Genomic DNA, 8,644 nt, shown 5'->3' on the forward strand with positions numbered 1-8,644 from the left:
TTGGAATGTTTATCTCCGGGAATCCACCAGCCAGTAGAAGTCCAAGGCACTCCATTGTCTTTCATGGATCACTCCACATTCTAATCTTCTAATCCATGTTCATGGCTTGACTCATAAAACGTTTTGCGGTCACAAAACTTTGAATCTATGTTCATAAATAATGATTTACAGAATTGAATTCTGCGGGGTTTTTTACTGGAAGTTCTGCTCTTCTGGTGAAAACCACCTTCGAAGCTGAACTTTCTGCATGCAACAGTCTGTGTTAGGGATACCAAAGGAAAGGCAAGGGTGTTTTACACACAATGTGAAAACTTGCAAACTCCTGTGAACACCCACAAAGTACTTCTCTGGGTAGTCTGAAAACGTTTTACCCCAACTGGCAAGCATTCTGAAAGCAGGACTGCGTCTAAGATGAGTCTAAGATGAGAAAGAGATGAAAACACCCCCATGTTTTATGGGGCTGCTAGAGAAGGGGGTCCCCAGTAGGGAAAGTACTTCCCCATATAATTAATTTCAGGAAAACGTCAGTTTTTACTGTTTATACAAATTTGCCGAGGCTTGTTTTTGTTCCTTTTACCAAAAACATTCACATTTGAATTGCACTGGGACTTGAACATGACCAAAGAAAATGGACAGAGAAATATTTTGAAAACAATGATGGACGCTCTTCCATTTTCCAGGTGTTTTGCTAACTGTTCTCTTGATGATACTGAAAACAATTCTCCAGTATGTTTCGTTGGCAGCAAAATGTGTAGAACAACTGTGAGCCACTGCACCTACAGAAGCAAAGGTGAAAAGCAACGATAGGACGATTTGTATTTGTATCCCAAGGCCTCTGATAGACACTGTCAAATACAGGCGATGAAGAAATGTAGGGGGCGTCAGTGGAAATCAGGCAGATGCAGATGACGAGGAAGCTGATGGAGCCACTTGGTAAGGGTATTGCATTACCAGTACCCAACACATACAAGTTTGCATTCACTTTGACTATTAACTCCATTTGTCCAAGCTCTTAAAATCTCTGCCTGTTAATTACTAACACAAAATACCACCCGATCTTAGCGCTGGGTGAGAAAGATCTAACTTTTATTCATGCTTCTTTTTTAGGAATGTTTCGTTTCTTCTCCTAAGCATTTCCTTTTCCACATCGTGGTCATGTGTTCCTTTGGTTCCAAAGAAGCTAAGACCTTAAATCTCATTAAGGAGTCTATGTACATTGTGAGCCCTCAACTCTAGGCATTCCTGTAGTATTGTTACAATCCTTTCCTGCTAGAAGGCCCTCCCCCTTATGCCTAGTGTATGAAAACAGGCGTCCTTGCGGATGCCCCCTCCCCCACGTTTTGCCACCATGTGGACTATTGGATGCTGGTTTTCGTCTCTGACAATGCACTAAAGCCTGCTAACCAGGCCCCAGTGCCAGTGCTCTCTGCCTCCAACTGATATGTGTGAATAGGTAAAGACTTTAACACCCTTATAAGTCCCTAGTATATAGTACCTGTTGTACCCAGGGCATGGGTGTTAAAGGAGTCACCAGGGCCTGAAGCACTGTTTATGCCACCCTGAGTGACACAAGTAAACTACAGACAGTAGGCCTGCCACAGCAGACTGCAGGAACAGTGTAAACTGCTCAATCTTCACTTTGTCCTCACCTTGTGTGGCAAAGTCAATGCACTCCTTTTAATATATGCCAGTCACCCTGAGGAAGGCCTCCCACACCCAGGAGGCAGGGTGCTTTATATTAAAAGGTGTGGACATGTAAATGCAAGCTGTCCTTTTAACATTAAAGGCTTTTATTAGTGATAAATGGTCCATAGGATAACATGGGCTGCCACCCGGAAAACCCAGAGGTAGGAATCGTCATTATGGCACTGTCTAAATGTTATGTTTGGTATCACAAAATGTGTCTTATCACCCCTGACACGAATCTCGTGTTGAGGATAATGTGGCATGCACCTAGGTGACTACCTTACAGGTTGCCCACCTGGTTGCCCCAGCCTTTCCTGTGCTCTGGTCACAAGCCAGCAGCTGGTGTCACCAAGACAGGAATCTCCCACTCCCAGGGACCACAAACAATGGCCTGGGCGGAAGGAGGTGGCACCTGACGTCCCTTCTCAAGCCATCCTGACTAGTGAAGTAGCACGTCAAGACGGTGAGCTTCAAAGTTTTCACCGCCTCTGATATACATCCACGCTGCCTCCCAAAGTGGTAAACAGCAGTCCTTCCCTGGAGTGGAGAAGTGTGGCTCACCGGTTAGAAGCGGCAGACCCTGAAGCAGAGGTCGGCCCGGGACCAGGGTTCAATTCCCGACGCGGCAGGGTCTTGGGTCAATGTCCGCGGACTCGATAATTCTCGCTTAGGTGCCTACGCTAACCATGGGTCCCACTCTGCAACTCTGGGCAATAGCTTGCTTAATCTCCACAACGGCCCCAGCAACGCCGGGGATGCCTGGCTTCACCTTGGGGTGCCCTCTCACAGGGAAAGCCAAGACGGGTTCCCCAGCGGTATACAGCGCCAGGACACCATGTAACGAGGTAACAGTGCGCTTTACAAGTATACATACATTACATTACATTACATTCCCTGTCCCAGGTACATTTGCACACGGGCAGGTGGGACATTTATTTATTCAGGAGGTGTGCACCCTTAGAAGGATAGCTACACCTATAGAGTGGGCTACCTGTCTGTACAGCTGAGGAAAATGACTGCCATTTTTAAAACTGGTAGAATAGAGGACTCTGAGTAGGAAACGTGGCACCCCACCCCATATGTAGTCACCTCACGGGTGGATTAGCTGCTGGGGCTAATAGCCCATTGGTCACTTGCACCCTAACTTCCCTAAATATAGGATTTATGCCACCTCTCACACCTTAACCTCAGTTCTGATCTAACTTGCAAGAAGCACAAAGAGGAGACCCCTGTTTGTGACAAGAGGATCTGCACAAACCAAAGTAACAAACTCTACACCAGTGACAACTTTCCTGAAACTGAACAACTGCGACTGATCCTGGACCAAAGATTGGCTTGACCAGACAGAGGGGGCCCTTTGAGAGCCAAAGGCAACTCCAAACTCTCCTACACTAGTGGCACTAGTCCCTGGAAATCCACATGTAAAACAGCATACTAGAACCAAAGATCTGCTGGCCATCGGGCCCTCCAACATATCGCACACAAGTAGATGGTCCAGTGCATTGTGGGAAATGAAGTCCTGACCGCCACGAAGTTTCAGGCAGCTACCATGATCCCCGTACCTCCGGGCATGAAAATACCTTTTAGCTGAGCTTACCGTTACTAAGGTTTGTTGTTTGCCAGTCTGACAATTTACCCTTTTACTTGACATTGCACCTTCAGGGAGCGCCACAAAACCTTGATCCGATGCCAGCAGCAGCTCCGTTGTCAAGTTTTTGCACCCAGTTCCCCAACAGAACCCTCTAAGAGGAAAAAGCAGCTCTCCTGCAGCTCCCACTTCAGCACCAAGGACAGCCAAGACAATTCTGCACCCCAGATTCTCAGGTCAGGTTGTGGTTTGGCCCTGGGACCTGCATCACCTTTACCCTCATGGGGTTCCAGGCAACTCGACCTACAAGTGACCGCTTGTTACTACCACTTTTTCCCATCTAGTTGTGTCAATTACATTTTGGCCATGTTTGTACTCTGAAATGCTTAGCCCATGTTTCTCTGGTAAAGCCTGCCTTGCTCTTTCCCACTCAACGAGGGATGAGCTGAGGATTTTTTATTGTGAATCCAAGGTCCCTCTTTGGGATATTATGAGAGTATTGCATGGTGAAACCAAATCAGCATCACCTCATAATGATCCACCTTCGTACAGCTGGCAACATTGCAATCACCCTAACCTTACTCTCATGGTCCTATCTTGATGGTGAAGCTCTTAACTGTGTGTTGACATGGCTGCCAGAGCCACAAAAGATCCCCCATGTGGGGCAGGATAGGAGACTCCAGTGCTGGATTTCACCCACTTACATTTAAACATGTGAAGCAGACAGTGCTTGACCGCATGCAGCACATCATCAGAGCTTTGGAGGCTACACAACAGTCTTACCAGTCCACATTTAGGATGAACTCCACAGAAAGACCCTTCATCCAGAATCCTGGATGCTCTCACTGGGCACCAGCTCATGCTCTGGGCTGACAGCCACCACCCATGGACCCAGCCATATGCAAGTCAGTCTTGTCCCTGCTCCTCATGGGAGCAGTCCAATACGAACTGCCAAGCCAGGTCCTCCCTGGACCAGAAACAAAAATCCTGGGACCCAAACTGGGTGGCATGGTGAGCAAAAAAGTACAATGGATTAAACCCAGATCTTATGACTGGGGATGATTGTTTGCATTGTTCAGCACTCTGTGCATCATTTCTTCTTTTTTGCTTTTGTCACCCTATGTGGGAAGGGTATGCCCCGATGTGGGCCCTGTGCTCACTGCGCCACTGGAATCAGTATGAGTCGATTGGTATTTCACTTTACTGTGCATTTGATGATGCTGTACTTACTTAATGCAGATAGGGATATAGCTACCAGTAATGCAGCTGGTGCAATGCACCGGGCCCCAGAGGTCAGAGGGGGCACAACTACAGCAGCCCCATGAGTCCTGAGAGGGCATATAAACACCATACTGGAGTTCTGAAAGTGAACGAGCAATAAGTATGATGTTAATTTTTGTTTTTATGTTGTCACATTTGTTCAAAGGTAGAGGTCAAATATCAGTCTAATCTTCTGACAAACTGCTGCTTATTTTCTAAGGTGGAGACTGATCAAGAGGTGGCACTTTCCTGCACAAAAACAACCCTCTGATGCATTTTCCTCTTTTTATGTGTGCTGCATAATATAGCACATGTAGAAAGAGGAATTAATGAAGAGAAATAAAGATATTTTTCCTCATTATGCCTCACCTGAGAAGGCATAGAAACAACAAGAGAATTGCACTCCACTATGTACCATTAGCACCCTAATAACCATAGTCAGAGGAGAATTAATGCGGTATCTCCATACATGACCCCTTAGTAGTGTTAATCCCTGGATGCACCGACATCTGGCGCCCTTAAATGACATGGTAGACACTGGGGGTTCCAGCTATGTCCCATTACAGAATATGCCCCGATAAACATAGGATACCTTGCACTATGAGCGATTCTTGAAGCCTTTTACCTATGCAGAATGTCTACAGTGTCTGCACAGGGTTCGGCTTTTCGATGATTGTTTCCACTCTAAACATCGACCCGGTCACTTTGTACAGATGTAGCGGGTATCGATAAAGTGTTCACAATGAATTGAGCAGATCGCGCTAGGCTACAGGGCTCCTAGCAACATGATGACAACAGTATACGTCACAGGCACATGACACGGTCACAGGTAACGGATTCTATCATGTCACTGGAAACCCTCCCGCTGTGAGAGGAGCAACGAAGATGAACCTCGCCGCCTTCACGGCGAGAGCTGGACATTTCCAGGGCAGAGCACCTACCTTGACAAAGTAAGGAGTTGTAGGGTGGAGTTCCTTGGGATGGAACTAAGACTAGGAGCCATGCCCCTCAGTAGCGGGCTTTCCCCTAGTACAGGAGAACGCTCTGTCATACGGTGGCACTCTATCACCAGTCATGGTTAGCAGGTATCTCACTGTGCATTTCACATCGGAGGTTGGGTTGTTAAAAGACAGCCTTAATTAATATACCACGGCCACAGCAGTATTGAGGAATTACCTAGAGGCGGTTTTATTACACAGAGAGCCCCTCCAATTCACTTCATTTGATTTGATTATTCTATTTGACTCATTACTTTGTCAATACTCACTACCTAGTCCTGCATGTAAAATCGACAATACATGCTATTGATTAATCTCATTAGTCTATGTCTCTTATTTTCCCCTAGAGTTTGACTACAGGGGGTCTCTCCCACATACTGGCCAGTTTTAGCATAGTAGTTGATGGCACTCGGGGAGTACGATTTCCTGCATTTTATTAGGTGAATCTTCCCTTTATTGAATGGTGAGTTCTGGTATGAACGTTAAGATAATATTTGATACTGATTGGGTCAACATATAGTAGGTGGCACATTTGTGCATTGTGGAATGAGTGTAATGAGAGGAACCTTGAGTGTCAAAGCAGGAACACCCATAAGGTAACCCTGCGAGAGTAATTTTATCCCATTCTCTTAGTGCTTTCGCCTACAGATAATCAAGAGTGAGTTATTTAGGGGCACCCTCCTCTTGGAAGCAACCGAGGGTAGCATGTTTTGGGATCCGAAGGTTCCTGAGGAATGCAGGTGTGATCCAACACTGTGGGCACTTAAAATACGGAAGAACCATGTTGACACTTTGGCAGTAAGGAAGGGTGAAGGAACTCTTTAACTTCTCCTATCACCATCATCCTTCACGTTTTTAGACCTAGCCTGTAGGTCCAGGAATAAATTGTCGAGAAGAGACACCACCGAGCTAGTTTTAACCTTCCCTGCCCTCTTCTTTTGGTGATCCCATTGTATGTATATTTTTTTATGCCTGTATGTTCTTCCCCTCCCTTTGCTCCACCCCAGGCGTTGTTCTGCGCAGGGGTGTATTGAAGCAAGCCCGATGATGAAGCATGTCACAATGTTGTGAGTGAGGACAGTATTTGTTCACAAAGCACGCGCCACCTTTGGTTTACTATTCCCTACTCCTCCGTGTGTGTTATAAGGCGTAGGCTTCCCTTCCCATTTCTACTGATCCACACCTCACACATGGAATGTCTCTCCAGCGCAGTTTAACACACGGCAGTGACTTGTGCTGCCTTGCGGTTTTTTCCACAAACTGTATTGGTTTTGTAATACATATATTATATATACCTTCAGATATCCTGCATAACATTTCCAATCATATATTCCGTTGTTTTCATAATTTCAGTATCTCCAATCTTGTAGTCTAGTATCATATTTTTGTTCCATACAGAATGTCGTGGTTATGCCATGTATAATTTGTGAGTGATACCTCATTAACCTCCTGTGCTGTAGATGGCTGGAGTGGCTTTATCCTTGTCGCCAATTTGTAAGGAGTTAAACAGGAATTTGTACAAATAAGTAGTTTATTGACAGCACAGCATCAGGTACAGGTACAGCAATGTTCAAGCAGCAACTGACAGAAAATGGTAGAATGCTACATTAGCAAAACTCTGTCAGGAACACAGAATGCTAAGCACGATCTGTACAGCATATGCAGTTAAAGGAACAGTGCAGATTATAACACCTCCTATATATAAACTATTTAAAACTCCCCCCAATCCCCTTACTTGGCGACCTCCTGCTTGTTAAACACAGGATGCAGGTGGAATTTGTTGTACATTTAATGAACATGCAATGGGCCTACCATGGTCTCGGCTTTATTACAGATTTCTGTGAGGAAGGTGCACAGTTTAGTTTTTTAATATGATACATTTTATCAGCAATCAATCAATCACAATAATCTTTATTTCGGTCAAAGACCATAAAAGATGCATACATACAAGCTTAAAAACGCCATTAATAATATATATACATCGACATAAAAATGCAATACCAGATTGGATATCGTAAGTTTAAGAACATAGTTGATAAAACCGGATTAAAAAGGTTAAAAACAGAGCATGCAGAAGTAAGAGGAAAGGGACGCCCACTAGGATGAGAGGATGGGGCACGCCCATAGTATATCAGTCAGGTCTGCTTCCGGTACTGTACATGTAGGGCATGCTGCCTATACTTCCGGGAACACTTTATGCAGTCTGTGGGGTGTTAGATAGGCCCCTATATATTATTATGTATTGGATACATTTCCCCACTTCTCTCTCAATTGTGTTACGGGTATTACCAAATGCGTTTGCAGTACTCGGTATAGCCATCTAAATAGGTGTCTGCCGTTTCCCATTAGGTACACTGAGTGCAGACATTCATGCATAGCGGGCTCTAGGCCAGATGTACAATCCTTACATTTTGCGACTCATAAATTGCGTCGCTTTGCGACTCGCAAAATGCCATTTACAACAGTGTCTCAGACAATGTTAGCAATTCCTAATGGTGTCGCAAATTGCCTGCCTCATTAATATTCATGAGGCAGGTGCTATTTGCGACCCATTAGGAATGGCCATCAGTCACATGGTGGGCTGCTGGGGTCAGCAGACCACCATGTCTGTGACTGCTTTTTAATAAAGCGGTTTCTTTTGTACATGCAGCCCGTTTTCCTTCAAGGAGTATTTAATAATGAAAAATGAAACTTTTTGGTGTCATTTTTTAAGAGCAGGCAGTGGTCCCTGGGGCCCCTTCCCGTTTGCAAGTGTCTTACTGCCTACTTGAAGTAGGTGGTAAACTGTAAATGTTTTGCAACCCCAAATGTGGTGATAAAACAATGGTACATTGAGGCTCGCTATTAGGAAGGGACGCCCCTTCCTAATAGCGAGAGTGGCAAACGCTGTTTTGCGACTCACCGACTGGCAAAATAGCGTTTGTACATGCCAGGACCCTTTTTTGCTGTTGCAAACGGGTCGATTTCACGATTGTGACGGCAAAAAAACGGTCGTACATCTGACCCTTTGTGCATTCTGGGGACTATCCGGGGATCTTATGATATGTGTGTGTATAAGGAATAATGAGTCTGGGAGAACTTTTTCGTGCACAAAGTCAGTATGGTTGAGTAG

The sequence above is a fragment of the Lissotriton helveticus genome, chromosome 6, assembly GCF_964261635.1.
Source record: "Lissotriton helveticus chromosome 6, aLisHel1.1, whole genome shotgun sequence".
In the NCBI taxonomy this organism is placed as follows: domain Eukaryota; kingdom Metazoa; phylum Chordata; class Amphibia; order Caudata; family Salamandridae; genus Lissotriton; species Lissotriton helveticus.